The 15,601-nt window shown below is 47.6% G+C and overlaps 1 protein-coding gene across 1 annotated transcript in view; it reads right to left on the bottom strand.

The window, feature by feature from the left end:
* LOC122935561 (zinc finger protein 84-like) overlaps nucleotides 1-1,452 on the bottom strand; it is a 110,452-nt gene extending 109,000 nt beyond the window's left edge. The window contains exon 1 of the mRNA XM_044291328.1: nucleotides 1,400-1,452. The gene's annotated coding sequence lies outside the window, so the exon portion shown is untranslated. The remainder of the gene's footprint in view (nucleotides 1-1,399) is intronic.
* Between the last annotated feature and the right edge of the window lie 14,149 nt (nucleotides 1,453-15,601).

The raw sequence follows: 15,601 nt of genomic DNA, 5'->3' as shown, positions 1-15,601 counted from the left end.
CGCTAATTTGGGGTTTTCACCTCTTAATTTTTTCGTCCTCAATTTCTAAAATCCATAATGTATATATCACATTTTTAATTATTCTGTGGAATACAATGATTGCAGCGACACCATGGTCATTTTGTTTTTGTGTCACTTTGTACTGAGAATGATGACTTTTCTATTCTTCCATAAATAGAGCAGTGGGGGGGGGGGGGGGGGGGTATCATGGGTACCAATCTGGGAAGATGACCTAAAAACAGCAATCCTGGCATTATGTCATCAGAAGACGGTTCCAAGCAGAGCACCTTCCGTTTCTCTCCACCATTAATAGACATCGCTGTTGTCAGCCATGTTTCCATTACATTTCCTGGGAAAGAAATAACTGAAACCTGATGAAACCGACACAAACCGAGCGCAACTGACGCTCCGAACAACTCATCCAGACAGAGCAGAACTGAGGAGACGAGCCCTTATGTGTGACACGTTGGTCGCTGCGGTCACGGTGATACAACCACAGACAACACTGATTGACCTTGTGTGTAAAACCATCCGTTTTCTCAGTTCCTGACACAATCCGTATCGCTCGTGTGAAATAAGCCGAATACAGACGGACTCCTGCTGATCTCACAAGAGCATCGACAGCAGCCACCAGATCCACCAATATGTCCATCATCAGCGCAGGTCAGGAAGGAGATAAAGAGAAGCCCTGTCCCCGTCCTGTCAGTCGCCTCTTTTCTCTAATCGCTGGTGTTCTGCTCCGGGGCCAGTGATGGATCCGGGGTTTGTCCTGCTGCTCGCACAGCTGCAGGTTTGTTACTATCACATGTGTGTGCAATTATTTACCCCCAACTGTGCAAACCCCAATCCCTGTGGCCATCACTGAACCCCCAATATCACCAGCATTAAAGGGCTATTCCCGTCACATAACGTGAGGTTCTATCGCTAGGACTGGTCATCAGTGTGCGGTAGGTGGGGGCTCGTCTCTATCAGGACCCCACTAATCCTGAGGAATGAAGGGGCTGCAGAGCTGCTTTACTGCTGAATCTCCTCCACAGTCCCTGCTCATTAGAGCTCCGACCTCCGCTGTGCAGGGACAGTGAGGAGAGGACACAGCGCTGCAGCCCCTTCATCTAGAAGAGGTTGTCCCCACCGATCACACACTGACTCCATATCCTAGTGATATCACAGGACAGTGTGTGATGGAAGACCCCTCTAATCCAGGAGAACAGCCCCTCTTACAGGGGTCTGGGGGTCTCCTAATATTCCAGGGGGAGAGCAGACATGTCTGAGGAGAACTCCCCTCCTGTGAGCAGAGACTCTCTATGGCCGGTGCTGCCCCCTGCTGGCTGGACCTGCTATATATCACCTATAGAACCGCTCCATTCTAATAAACCCAGAACCAAGACCAATAACTGACCTGCAGATCTCACCTCCTGGGGCTGCAGGACCTGCGATGACGTCACACTGGTCACATGACAGGAAGTGCTGCACAGTGAAAAACCTCCACTGCTTTACTCCTCCCCTCATGTGACTGATCACATGATCATGACATCATCAAAGGTCCTGTAGGGTAATGTCTAAACACCATGCTTGGTAGAGACGAGGGTTAAGCGTATCGAGCTTCAGATTACTAATTTATTATATTTTTAAAGATTCGGAAATTATAACCGAATTAATTCACCAATGTCTCACGTGACTTCAGGTAAAATGATTTTTGGCTCCACGAAGACCTTCTGATGTCTTACCACAGCACATGGGATAGAGATATGACCCTTCTGCTACATTCCAAACCCATGTGACTTCAGCATGTCATGTGACCCTTTAACGTCACAAGGTCCCTTGGATCGATCCTGTAGTCACTAGGAAATAAGATCTACAGATAAGTTAGTGCAGTCTCCTCCAATATACAGCAGAGACTAGAAGGAAATGGGTAAAACTGTTCTCCATGGTTCCCCCTTCTCTCACACAGACCGCTCCCCATGGTTCCCCCCCCCCCTCTCACACAGACTGCTCCCCATGGTTCCCCCTCTCTCGCACAGACCGCTCCCCATGGTTCCCCCTCTCTCGCACAGACCGCTCCCCATGGTTCCCCCTCTCTCGCACAGACCGCTCCCCATGGTTCCCCCTCTCTCGCACAGACCGCTCCCCATGGTTCCCCCTCTCTCGCACAGACCGCTCCCCATGGTTCCCCCTCTCTCGCACAGACCGCTCCCCATGGTTCCCCCTCTCTCGCACAGACCGCTCCCCATGGTTCCCCCTCTCTCGCACAGACCGCTCCCCATGGTTCCCCCTCTCTCGCACAGACTGCTCCCCATGGTTCCCCCTCTCTCACACAGACCGCTCCCCATGGTTCCCCCTCTCTCACACAGACTGCTCCCCATGGTCCCCCTCTCTCCCACAAACGGCTCCCCATGGTTCCCCCTCTCTCACACAGACCGCTCCCCATGGTTCCTCCTCTCTCACACAGACCACTCCCCATGGTTCCCCCTCTCTCACACAGACCGCTCCCCATGGTTCCCCCTCTCTCACACAGACCGCTCCCCATGGTTCCCCCTCTCTCACACAGACTGCTCCCCATGGTCCCCCTCTCTCACACAAACGGCTCCCCATGGTTCCCCCTCTCTCACACAGAACGCTCCCCATGGTTTCTCTTTTCTTGTACAGACTCATGGTTCCCCCATGATATTGAGGAGACTAAACTGGCTCTTGCAGCTTCTGCTGCTTGTGGCAATGAAGATGGCCTCCCTTTCATACACACTGGTGGCAGGAATCTGCGTCAAGCTGCTTATACAGTATTTCCTGATAATAAGGTAATTTTGCCTACCTCTCGGCAGGAGGAAAACATTCCCCATTTTGCTTTGGTAATGAGGATCTAAAAGCATGGCTATCAAGTAATCATCAGACTGCATTATGTCAATGATACGCCTGTCAGTACGCAAGCAAGGATACAGCTCGCTCATTCTGGCCAGTATGCCCAAGGACCGAGTTCTTTCTAGCTCTGCCCCCACTGAGATGATTGAGTGTGGTCAGTGTCATCATCATCATCCTCCTGCTGCTACACTTCCAACTCCTCCTCCAGTGAAAGTTCCTCATCATCCTCCATGAGATTTTCTTCTTGTGTGACTCCAAAAGCTACAGGAAGGCATCAAGATGTGTTAGCTGTTCTTCTTCCACCATCGTCCCCTGTTAGGTGAGCATATGTTCTAGGATAAATTTAAGTCTAAGTTTATCACATGCACTATGCAGGGAGCATGCGTCATTTCCGCCAGGTTCCACTATTCTGTGGTATAGTCGATGACCATATTGTCCAGTTGAAGGTGGCAGAGAGACAACCAGAGGATGTTTGCTGCTTAATGCACTTTAGCAAGTGATCGGCTGTGCAGCCACAACACTGCATGGCAACACCTGACTTTACATATGTGATAGGAGGGAGGGGGAGTGGGAGCGACACTCTTCCCTGTGGTTGTTGGGGAAGAGAGGATGTCCATGGAGGAGGAGGTGGATAAGTACTGTCCCTCTCTGTAACAACTGCTCCAGGTGTCCACCATGGCGAGCACGTTGCCACACAGTGACAACTGCAAGAAGTGGCTTACATTCTCCTCCACGTGAGATTACAAGTTGGGGATGGCTTTTTGGGAGAAATTATGCCAGCTAGGTATCATCCAGCAAAGCAGAGCGCACACCATCAGCTCCCTAAAGGCAGCATACTCTACTAAATGGTACAGCAAAGACTGCACCAAAAGCAACATGGCCAAATGGAAGTTACAATTGCGCACAATCCGGTTTCTGGGAGTGTAGAGTTGTTCTTTTGCCACACATTGTGTTATTAATGGCTAATCACAGAGCGGAGGAGGAGTCTGAGCATGAGAAGGAGTAACTGATGATGACGACAAAGACTCAGTTTTGCCCATGTATGCAGTCTGGCTGCCGCAGCGGAGTCTGAGAGAGGAAATAAATTCTTGTTGCACTTGCTCGGGGTTGATGCCGCTCCATGTGGTTCAATAGAGTTGTGGTGCCTATGTTTGTGTTTTACTGATCACTAGTGATGATCGAGCACCAAATTATTCAGGTGTTCGGCCCGAACACAATGCTATAGTCGTGTGCTTGGTCAAGCACCCGAGTATAATGGAAGTCAATGGGAACCATGTAGTCCGAGTTGAACACCACTTTTACAGACTGACAAAAATGCGCACAAAACCCCCCCAAAAAAATTTTTTACTGGAAAAATTGTTAGGAAACATTATTTCCAGTATATTCAATTGTATGTAAAGTGGAAGCGCTGCCAAAAATTACAAGGAACCGGCACTCCAAAACACCCTTTGTTACACATAAAGGAGGACATCATACACAGCCTTGAAAAATGATGATTGATGGCCTGCTGGTGACCCTCAAAAACATTTGGAGCAAGGGCCTGCTGATCTGACCATCTAAAACCTTAGGGCCAAGGGCCTGATGCCACATTGGTGACTCTAGATAACCTCTGGGCGATTGCACGTCCCCGTGACGGCGACGATCCGTTTGGATGTCTGCCCTATCAACTTTCGATGTTCTTTTCTGCGCCTACCATGGTGATCACGGGTAACGGGGAATCAGGTTTCGATGCCAGAGAGGGAGCTTGAGAAAGGGATACCACATCCAAGGGAGGTCAATGGCTGAAATATGATTGGCTGTTGTTGCCTTGCACCTTTTTTTTCCTAATTGTGAACCACCCAGAGAGGTTGGGTCAAGTTATCAAAGCACAAAATTTCAAGGAAGGCAGCAGGCGTGCGGAAATTACCCACTCCCGACTTGGGGAGGTAGTGACGATAAATAACAATACAGAACTCCTAAGCAGCCCTGTTATTGGAATGGGTACATTTTTCATTTGATTGGAGGGCAAGTCTGGTGCCAGCAGCCAACTTGCTCCCGGCCTCCACAACGTTCACCCAGAGTGCCATTATGGTGAGGATTGTGTTGACTAGACTCTTGGCTACTGAGACTGGACTTGTAGGTGAGGGCCTGCTGCCGCTTTGTTGACTCTAGATAACTTCTAGGCGATCGCACGGCCCCGTGACTGTGACGATTCATTTTGATGTCTGCCCTATCAACTTTGGAGCAATTTTTCAACAAGGACCTTCTGGTATAGCACAGTTTTCCTTGTCTTCTCCACCAGAGGAATTAGAGATGAGAAGTTCTCTTTGTAGCGGGGGTCGAGAAGGGTGAACAACCAGTAATCTGTGTTGTCTAAAATATGTATAACGCGCGGGTCGTGGGAAAGGCAGCCTAACATGAAGTCAGCCATGTGTGCCAGAGTACCAACAGGCAAGACTTCACTGTCGTTATCAGAAGGTGAGCTGACCCTGTAAAAGATTGCAGCTAGAGTTGAGCGGACACCTGGAAGTTTGGGTTCGGCCGAACTTCGCAAAAAAGTTCGAGTTCGGGACCCGAACTTGACCCCGAATCCCATTGAAGTCAATGGGTACCCGAACTTTGGAGCACTAAAATGGCTCTAAAAAAGTAATGGAAAGGGCTAGAGGGCTGCAAAAGGCAGTAAAATGTGGTTAAGAGCATGGCAAGTGCTCTGCAAACAAATGTGGATAGGGAAATGACTTCAAATAACATAAAATACGTAAAAATAAAAATTATTAATCTTGATCTAGGAGGAGGAGATCCATATGCAGTAGGAGGTTGAACATATAGGAACATATATATAACTGTTCTAAATACCTATTTTGGCCTCTTTGCTTCCATAAAACTGAACTCTGGCTGGAACTGTGTGTCTGTTCAGCTCCTCTCTCTGGTGAATAATGATTTCCAGCTAGGGGATTTCCCACACAGACTATGTGTGAGGCTGGCTATGAGTGGCCAAGACTCCTGAGCAGTGTGAGGCTGGCTGTGATTGGTCCAGACCCCTGCTCAATAACAACAGTTTAACTCTATGCTTTCTGTTGTGTCTACTGTGTCATTAAGCTTACCTTACATTTATATAATGAATATTAAAAGGCATATTATCTTTTCTGCTTTTATGAACACAATATATATAACGGTTACATAACAAAACATGAAGTCACAGTAAATAACTCTGCTTTTGTCTTTAACATATAAACATGTAAAGTGTTTTACATTATTAGCAGGCCTATCTGTATAAACATATACCGTATATACTCGAGTATAAGCCGACCCGAATATAAGCCGAGGCCCCTAATTTTACCCCCAAAAAATGGGAAAAATTATTGACTCGATTATAAGACTAGGGTGGGAAATGCAGCAGCAACTGGTAAATTTCAAAAATAAAAATAGATACCGTACCAATAAAATTACATTAATTGAGGCATCAGTAGGTTAAAGGTTTTTGAATATTTATTTCAAAGAAAAACAATATGGTATCAACAATAACTTTAACAGTACAAAAACCAACTAAAGCGAATATTCGATTTTTGGGAAAATACCAGTTCATGCGAAAATTTGAATGCGATTTTTTTTGCGATTTTTCGCAATCAAGACCTAGACTCGAGTATAAGACGAGGGGGCTTTTTGAGCACAAAAATATGTGCCAAAAAACTCGTCTTATACTCGAGTATATACGGTAAGCTGTATTAGCAACATAGGAAAGGTCTTAGCTGGCCAGCTACACCACAGACAGTTGATAATACAATTTGACCAAGTTCTTGGGACAAGGGCTTATGTGTAGGGATGAGCGAACCCGAACTGTATAGTTCGGGTTCGTACCGAATTTTGGGGTGTCCGTGACATGGACCCGAACATTTTCGTAAAAGTCCGAGTTCGGGTTTGGTGTTTGTCGTTTTCTTGGCGCTTTTTGAAAGGCTGCAAAGCAGCCAATCAACAAGCGTCATACTACTTGCCCCAAGAGGCCATCACAGTCATGCCTACTATTGGCATGGCTGTGATTGGCCAGTGCAGCATGTGACCCAGCCTTTATTTAAGCTGGAGTCACGTAGCGCCACACGTCACTCTGCTCTGATCAGTGTAGGGAGAGGTTGCAGCTGCGACTGTTAGGGCGAGATTAGGCAGTGATTAACTCCTCCAAAACACTTAAGTCAGTGATCGATCTACAGCTGTGGATCATTGAACTGCTGCTATTCAATTGCTCACTGTTTTTAGGCTGCCCAGAGCGTTTTTCAGTCACTTTTTTCTGGGGTGATCGGCGGCCATTTTGTCTTGTGGTGCGCCAGCACAAGCTGCCACCAAGTACATTTAACCATCAATAGTGTGGTTATTTTTTGGCTATATCCTACATCAGGGGCAAGCTGTCACCAAGTACATTTAACCATCAATAGTGTGGTTATTTTTTGGCTATATCCCACATCAGGGGCTTGGCTGTGCTTGCTATTTTATTGAGGGGTGAAATACAATTGCCAAAATAGCAGTACCCTAAATCTGGTGTTTCAGCTGTGGCCAGCCAATTGTAATACTGTCTGCTGTCTGGCAAAGGATATATTTTTGTTCAGGGTTGAAATACAATTCCCAACTTCCTAAATTAGTGTTTTCTGCTGTATCAGACCTACTTTAAATCTATCCCTAAAAGGGTATATTAGATTCAAGGTGCAGATAGGGTCATTCTCAATAACTTCACACACACGCTACTGTGCATATCCCAGTCTAATTCTGTCCGTAAACGTATACCTGTCACCCAGCGCCTAAATAATAGGCCTCAAATTTACATTCATCTAAATCTGTGGTTATTGCTGTGGCTGGTCAAGTTATTTAGTGTCCGTCAAAGCACAGTTTTTGTTCTGGGTTGAAATACAATTCCCAATTTAGCAATTTCCTAAATTAGTGTTTTCTGCTGTATCAGACCTACTTTAAATCTATCCCTAAAAGGGTATATTAGATTCAAGGTGCAGATAGGGTCATTCTCAATAACTTCACACACACGCTACTGTGCATATCCCAGTCTAATTCTGTCCGTAAACGTATACCTGTCACCCAGCGCCTAAATACTAGGCCTCAAATTTACATTCATCTAAATCTGTGGTTATTGCTTTGGCTGGTCAAGTTATTTAGTGTCCGTCAAATCAAAGTTTTTGTTCTGGGTTGAAATAAAATTCCCAACTTAGCAATTTCCTAAATTAGTGGTTTCTGCTGTATCAGACCTACTTTAAATCTATCCATAAAAGGGTATATTAGATTCAAGGTGCGGATAGGGTCATCCACAATAACTTCACACACTACTGTGCATTTCCAAGTCTAATTCTGTCCGTAAACGTATACCTGTCATCCAGCGCCTAAATACTAGGCCTCAAATTTATATTCAGCTAAATCTGTCGTTACTGCTGTGCCTTTATTAGTGTAATACGGTACCTAAATAGATAGCCAGATAGTGTTAGGTGTCTGTAAAAAAGGCCTGAATTTGAATTCAATACATTGGGCCAAATAATATTTTTCTTATTGTGGTGAACGGTAACAATGAGGAAAACATCTAGTTAGGGATGCGGACATGGTCGTGGTGGTGTTAGTGGACCCTCTGGTGCTGGGAGAGGACGTGGCCGTTCTGCCACAGCCACACGTCCTAGTGTACCTCAGGTCCCAGTAGCCGCCAGAATTTACAGCGATATTTGTTGTGGCCCAATGCCGTTCTAAGGATGGTAAGGCCTGAGCAGGTACAGGCATTAGTCAATTGGGTGGCCGACAGTGGATCCAGCACGTTCACATTATCTCCCACCCAGTCTTCTGCAGAAAGCACACAGATGGCGCCTGAAAACCAAGCCCATCAGTCTGTCACATCACCCCCATGCATACCAGGGAAACTGTCTGAGCCTGAAGTTATGCAGCAGTCTCTTATGCTGTTTGAAGACTCTGCTGGAAGGGTTTCCCAAGGGCATCCACCTAGCCCTTCCCCAGCGGTGGAAGACATAGAATGCACTGACGCACAACCACTTATGTTTCCTGATGATGAGGACATGGGAATACCACCTCAGCACGTCTCTGATGATGACGAAACACAGGTGCCAACTGCTGCGTCTTTCTGCAGTGTGCAGACTGAACAGGAGGTCAGGGATCAAGACTGGGTGGAAGACGATGCAGGGGACGATGAGGTCCTAGACCCCACATGGAATGAAGGTCGTGCCACTGACTTTCACAGTTCGGAGGAAGAGGCAGTGGTGAGACTGAGCCAACAGCGTAGCAAAAGAGGGAGCAGTGGGCAAAAGCAGAACACCCGCCGCCAAGAGACTCCGCCTGCTACTGCCCGCCGCCATCTGGGACCGAGCACCCCAAAGGCAGCTTCAAGGAGTTCCCTGGCATGGCACTTCTTCAAACAATGTGCTGACGACAAGACCCGAGTGGTTTGCACGCTGTGCCATCAGAGCCTGAAGCGAGGCATTAACGTTCTGAACCTTAGCACAACCTGCATGACCAGGCACCTGCATGCAAAGCATGAACTGCAGTGGAGTAAACACCTTAAAAACAAGGAAGTCACTCAGGCTCCCCCTGCTACCTCTTCTGCTGCTGCCGCCTCGGCCTCTTCTGCTGAAGCCGCCTCGGCCTCTTCCTCCGCCTCTGGAGGAACGTTGGCACCTGCCGCCCAGCAAACGGGATGTACCACCAACACCACCACCTCCGTCACCAAGCATCTCAACCATGTCACACGCCAGCGTTCAGCTCTCCATCTCACAAACATTTGAGAGAAAGCGTAAATTCCCACCTAGCCACCCTCGATCCCTGGCCCTGAATGCCAGCATTTCTAAACTACTGGCCTATGAAATGCTGTCATTTAGACTGGTGGACACAGACAGCTTCAAACAGCTCATGTCGCTTGCTGTCCCACAGTATTTTGTTCCCAGCCGGCACTACTTCTCCAAGAGAGCCGTGCCTTCCCTGCACAACCAAGTATCCGATAAAATCAAGTGTGCACTGCGCAACGCCATCTGTGGCAAGGTCCACCTAACCACAGATACGTGGACCAGTAAGCACGGCCAGGGACGCTATATCTCCCTAACTGCACACTGGGTAAATGTAGTGGCGGCTGGGCCCCAGGCGGAGAGCTGTTTGGCGCACGTCCTTCCGCCGCCAAGGATCGCAGGGCAACATTCTTTGCCTCCTGTTGCCTCCTCCTCCTACTCGGCTTCCTCCTCCTCTTCTTCCACATGCTTATCCAGTCAACCACACACCTTCACCACCAACTTCAGCACAGCCCGGGGTAAACGTCAGCAGGCCATTCTGAAACGCATATGTTTGGGGGACAGGCCCCACACCGCACAGGAGTTGTGGCATGGTATAGAACAACAGACCGACGAGTGGTTGCTGCCGGTGAGCCTCAAGCCCGGCCTGGTGGTGTGCGATAATGGGCGAAATCTCGATGCAGCTCTGGGACTAGCCGGTTTGACGCACATCCCTTGCATTCACAACTACCCCGACATGTCAGAGCTGCTGCATAAAGTGCGGGCCGTCTGTTCGCGCTTCCGGCGTTCACATCCTGCCGCTGCTCGCCTGTCTGCGCTACAGCGTAACTTCGGCCTTCCCGCTCACAGCCTCATATGCGACGTGCCCACCAGGTGGAACTCCACCTTGCACATGCTGGACAGACTGTGCGAGCAGCAGCAGGCCATAGTGGAGTTTCAGCTGCAGCACGCACGGGTCAGTCGCACTGCGGAACAGCACCACTTCACCTGTGTGCCCTGTTGCGCTGTTTCGAGTACTCCACCAACATGGCCAGTGGCGATGACGCCGTTATCAGCGTTACAATACCACTTCTATGTCTCCTTGAGAAAACACTTAGGGCGATGATGGAAGAGGAGGTGGCCCAGGAGGAGGAGGAGGAAGAGGGGTCATTTTTAGCACTTTCAGGCCAGTCTCTTCGAAGTGACTCAGAGGGAGGTTTTTTGCAACAGCAGAGGCCAGGTACAAATGTGGCCAGCCAGGGCCCACTACTGGAGGATGAGGATGAAGCATGGTCACAGCGGGGTGGCACCCAACGCAGCTCGGGCCCATCACTGGTGCGTGGCTGGGGGGAAACGCAGGACGATGACGATACGCCTCCCACAGAGGACAGCTTGTCCTTACCTCTGGGCATCCTGGCACACATGAGCGACTACATGCTGCAGTGCCTGCGCAACGACAGCAGAGTTGCCCACATTTTAACGTGTGCAGACTACTGGGTTGCCACCCTGCTGGATCCACGGTACAAAGACAATGTGCCCACCTTACTTCCTGCACTGGAGCGTGATAGGAAGATGCGCGAGTACAAGCGCACGTTGGTAGACGCGCTACTGAGAGCATTCCCAAATGTCACAGGGGAACAAGTGGAAGCCCAAGGCCAAGGCAGAGGAGGAGCAAGAGGTCGCCAACGCAGCTGTGTCACGGCCAGCTCCTCTGAGGGCAGGGTTAGCATGGCAGAGATGTGGAAAAGTTTTGTCAACACGCCACAGCTAACTGCACCACCACCTGATACGCAACGTGTTAGCAGGAGGCAACATTTCACTAACATGGTGGAACAGTACGTGTGCACACCCCTCCACGTACTGACTGATGGTTCGGCCCCATTCAACTTCTGGGTCTCTAAATTGTCCACGTGGCCAGAGCTAGCCTTTTATGCCTTGGAGGTGCTGGCCTGCCCGGTGGCCAGCGTTTTGTCTGAACGTGTATTCAGCACGGCAGGGGGCGTCATTACAGACAAACGCAGCCGCCTGTCTACAGCCAATGTGGACAAGCTGACGTTCATAAAAATGAACCAGGCATGGATCCCACAGGACCTGTCCGTCCCTTGTGCAGATTAGACATTAACTACCTCCCCTTAACCATATATTATTGTACTCCAGGGCACTTCCTCATTCAATCCTATTTTTATTTTCATTTTACCATTATATTGCGGGGCAACCCAAAGTTGAATCAACCTCTCCTCTGCCTGGGTGCCGGGGCCTAAATATCTGACAATGGACTGTTACAGTGTTGGGTGACGTGAAGCCTGATTCTCTGCTATGACATGAAGCCAGATTCTCTGTTACGGGACCTCTCTCCTCTGCCTGGGTGCTGGGCCTAAATATCTGACAATGGACTGTTACAGTGGTGGGTGACGTGAAGCCTGATTCTCTGCTATGACATGAAGACTGATTCTCTGCTGACATGAAGCCAGATTCTCTGCTATGGGACCTCTCTCCAATTGATATTGGTTAATTTTTATTTATTTTATTTTTATTTTTATTCATTTCCCTATTCACATTTGTTTGCAGGGGATTTAACTACATTTTGCTGCCTTTTGCAGCCCTCTAGCCCTTTTCTGGGCTGTTTTACAGCCTTTTTAGTGCCGAAAAGTTCGGGTCCCCATTGACTTCAATGGGGTTCGGGTTCGGGACGAAGTTCGGGTCGGGTTCGGATCCCGAACCCGAACATTTAGGGAAGTTCGGCCGAACATCCAGGTGTTCGCTCAACTCTACTTATGTGGTCTGGTCTCCAGATGGACAGCTGTCCCACCTACTGCACAGAAGGGATATTAGGATAAGATAACTAGTTTTCTTACCTTTCTCGGAGCTGCGCAGTCTCCTCCCTTGTATGTGTCCAACCCACCAGTGGATGATTTCTTGCAGCTGCTCAGTCTGAACAATTTCACCCTTGCCCCACGATGGGCGCCAACTGTTTTCGATGCACACAAGCTGTGCTATCTTATCAACTGTCTGCTCCAAATTGCAAGTTGTTAGTAAGTCGTGCATGATGGAGAAAATCACACTGATACCTCTCTAGGATCAAAGCAGAATTCTCTCATTTATTAGAGGAAGTTAAGCACTATATATGTATATCAGAGAATATCTCGTTGCTCATTCTGACAAAGTCTAGCTCTCTGTTGGTAGGGCTACCCTGGCTCTGTAAGCATAGATGTTCTGGATTGGAGTTCTATTGAAATTCTGCACTGTGATTCTTCCTGCCTTTTTAACTGCTTGACCCCTGTACAGCTTTTTGATCCTCCAGCTACACCACAAAACCTTCTTGGTCTGCCAGAAGCATATTATGGTTTAGCAAATATTTTGTACAAGAAAGAAGCTGAATCCCTGCCACCATATCGTCCTTACCACTGTGCAATAGAATTGATTCCTGGGACCACACCTCCTCCAGTCCTTCTATATCTTTGTTCTCCCTTGGAGACTCAACCTATGGCAGACTGTATTAATGAAAATCTGCACAGAGGTTTTCTTCACAAATTATTATCATCACCTGGAGCTGGGTTTTTCTTTGTAAAAACAAGAAAGATGGGTCTCATCAACCCTGCACTGATAGTCAGGGATTTAAAAAAATTACAGTCAGGAATAGATACCCACTACGAGATCCCAAAACTGTTTGATAGTCTATGTGGAGCTAAAATCTTCACAAAAGCAGATTACTGCAGTACTGCAGGGACTGTTGAAATAACTTCCAAGCAAGTGGAAACATCATATAGGAATGATTGGATCTGTATTTTTCATGCGATAGTTAAAAGAGTTCTGGTAGTCCTATCTGGAGTGGCTCAGTGGGATGCATGGCCTGAGCTTACTGTAACAGACAATGAGTGTGGACACACTATGCCAACTAACAGATTTTGCTTTGGGTTAAACCTAAGGGCATTTGTCCTGGTTGTACCCTGGTATTTACTGTTTAACCCCTATATAGAGATCTTGACTTTGCTGCAGAGAACCAACATGGCCGCTACTGTAACATCCTGGAGTATGTCACTAAACTCTTTTTCCCTGCTACAACATGTCAGGTGCATATGTATTGCCATCTTGTGTAATCTAACAATGCATTTTCCATTATATGTATTTTTCAAGCCTGTTATATACATATTTGCTGTAATTTCCATGTACACCAGCAGGTGGCAGCAATGTGTTCAGTTCAGTTTAGTATAGCTAGACTGGAATAGTTCATTCCAGTGTTAGCTCCCCCTCTTCTAGGAGCAGAAGTGGGCTGGTCGCATGTCCTGTCTCATGGGGAGGAAAGAAAGTTCTAGTTAGTGTACCAGCCACCCCGGCTAGGGGAAGGCTGTGTAATTAGGAGCTCACAGAAACAGGGATCCCAAGACAGGATCAAGCCTCGGCTGAGGCCAAGATCACTCTTCCCAGCCTGAGCCATCAGCCTCAGCTGGTTGACAAGAAAAGCAGCCATCTCCAGCCTCCAGGAAGAAGCATTCCCTGTGAGCCAAGCTGTGAGTACATATCCAGAGACCAGGAGAAGCCAAATTCCTCCTCAGCTAGTCAAGCCCATATCAAGCAGAAGACAGACAGAGCAGAAGATAAATACCTGCCAGATTCTCCGGGCATATAGTGTAGGAGCAGAAGAGGCATTAACCCCTGCCATACATTGCCAATACCTGCTGGGACCTAAAGACTATTGCTGTACTCATATGGATTTATGCTGCACCCATTAAGTAAAGACAAGTTGGATTATATCACCAGTCTGGATCTCATTTACTATTACCCAAGTTCCTCAGTTGCTCCTATTAACAACACTCATTTTATTGCAAGTGAGCCAGGATCCAGGAGTCCAGCCGTACCCAGGTAGGAGACACCGTTGACATTACACAGAGACATTATCCCCCTCTGGCATTCCTCACCTGGTACGTGAGTTATAACATCTTAAAGGGCCCTGAGACTATAACCTGCGCACATTGCAATTGGCGTCACAAACTAAAAACCATTAATTTTGCGCCAGTTTGCATTGGTCACAATCCAGCTTACTGCACTACCTCCTGGAGTACTCCCAATGTATGTGGCAGCTGACTGATGGAGATAAGAGACACCAGTGCAAAGCACTGAAGAGTCAGGCAGTATGCCTAATCAGGAGACGGGCCGAGGGCAGGACAGGCAGCATACTAGTGTATACGAGAAATAAATCCAAGGTTAGGGCAGGCAGTGTTCATATATATCCGAGAAAGCAATCCAAAGTTAGGGCAAGCAGCGAAGAATCAGAGTTGAGAAACAGGCAGGATTAATACACGGGTCTCAGACAGAAAAAGCATACCTTCCGTTTTTTCCCAGGTCCACACTGTCTAAAACTGTCCCTGTGTATCTGTCTTGGGCATTTTGTCCAGAGAAGTTCAAATCCTTGCAAACAGGTTAAAGAATAAATACCAGATATTTACTTATATTTCACACCCAGTTTTAACCAGTGCTAATTGGATTGCAGCTGGGAGGGCCCACTGCTAGGATTAGCTAAAGCTTTTCTGACCACCTACTACAGTTTCATGGGACATATGTCCCTCCTGGACTTTACCAAGACCTGCACTTACAGATGCTAAATTGCAAAACAAATGTCTCTAAAATCTTTGGGATTTCCCCTTAGTTGTCAAGTACGAAGATAAACTGCAGGTCCTTAGCATCTCTATGGACCTTTATTTCTATGGACATATTTGGCTGGTCAGTTTTCTGCTATATTTGATGTTTCACACAATTACTACCATAATTTCACCACAGTTATATGGATATTTATTTTTTATATTTTCTTTAAGAAACCTGACAACAAAATATACATTACATTTAATAACTAGAAATATAGAGGATCTGTCAGGCAGCCAGACGCAGTCTTGCCAAAAGCATGTCACCACGCTGACTTGTCTCTCATTCTCCCAGGGGGTCTCTGGCCCTCCGGCGGGGCATCCCTCACCCCTTGCGGAGCGCAGAGCTAGTAAAGGTTTGCGCTTTATGCGCGCACATCACGT

This window comes from Bufo gargarizans, chromosome 4 (genome assembly GCF_014858855.1).
Source record: "Bufo gargarizans isolate SCDJY-AF-19 chromosome 4, ASM1485885v1, whole genome shotgun sequence".
NCBI lineage: Eukaryota > Metazoa > Chordata > Amphibia > Anura > Bufonidae > Bufo > Bufo gargarizans.
Note: the sequence above shows the minus strand (reverse complement) of the source record. Positions and strands in the feature narration are given on the sequence as shown.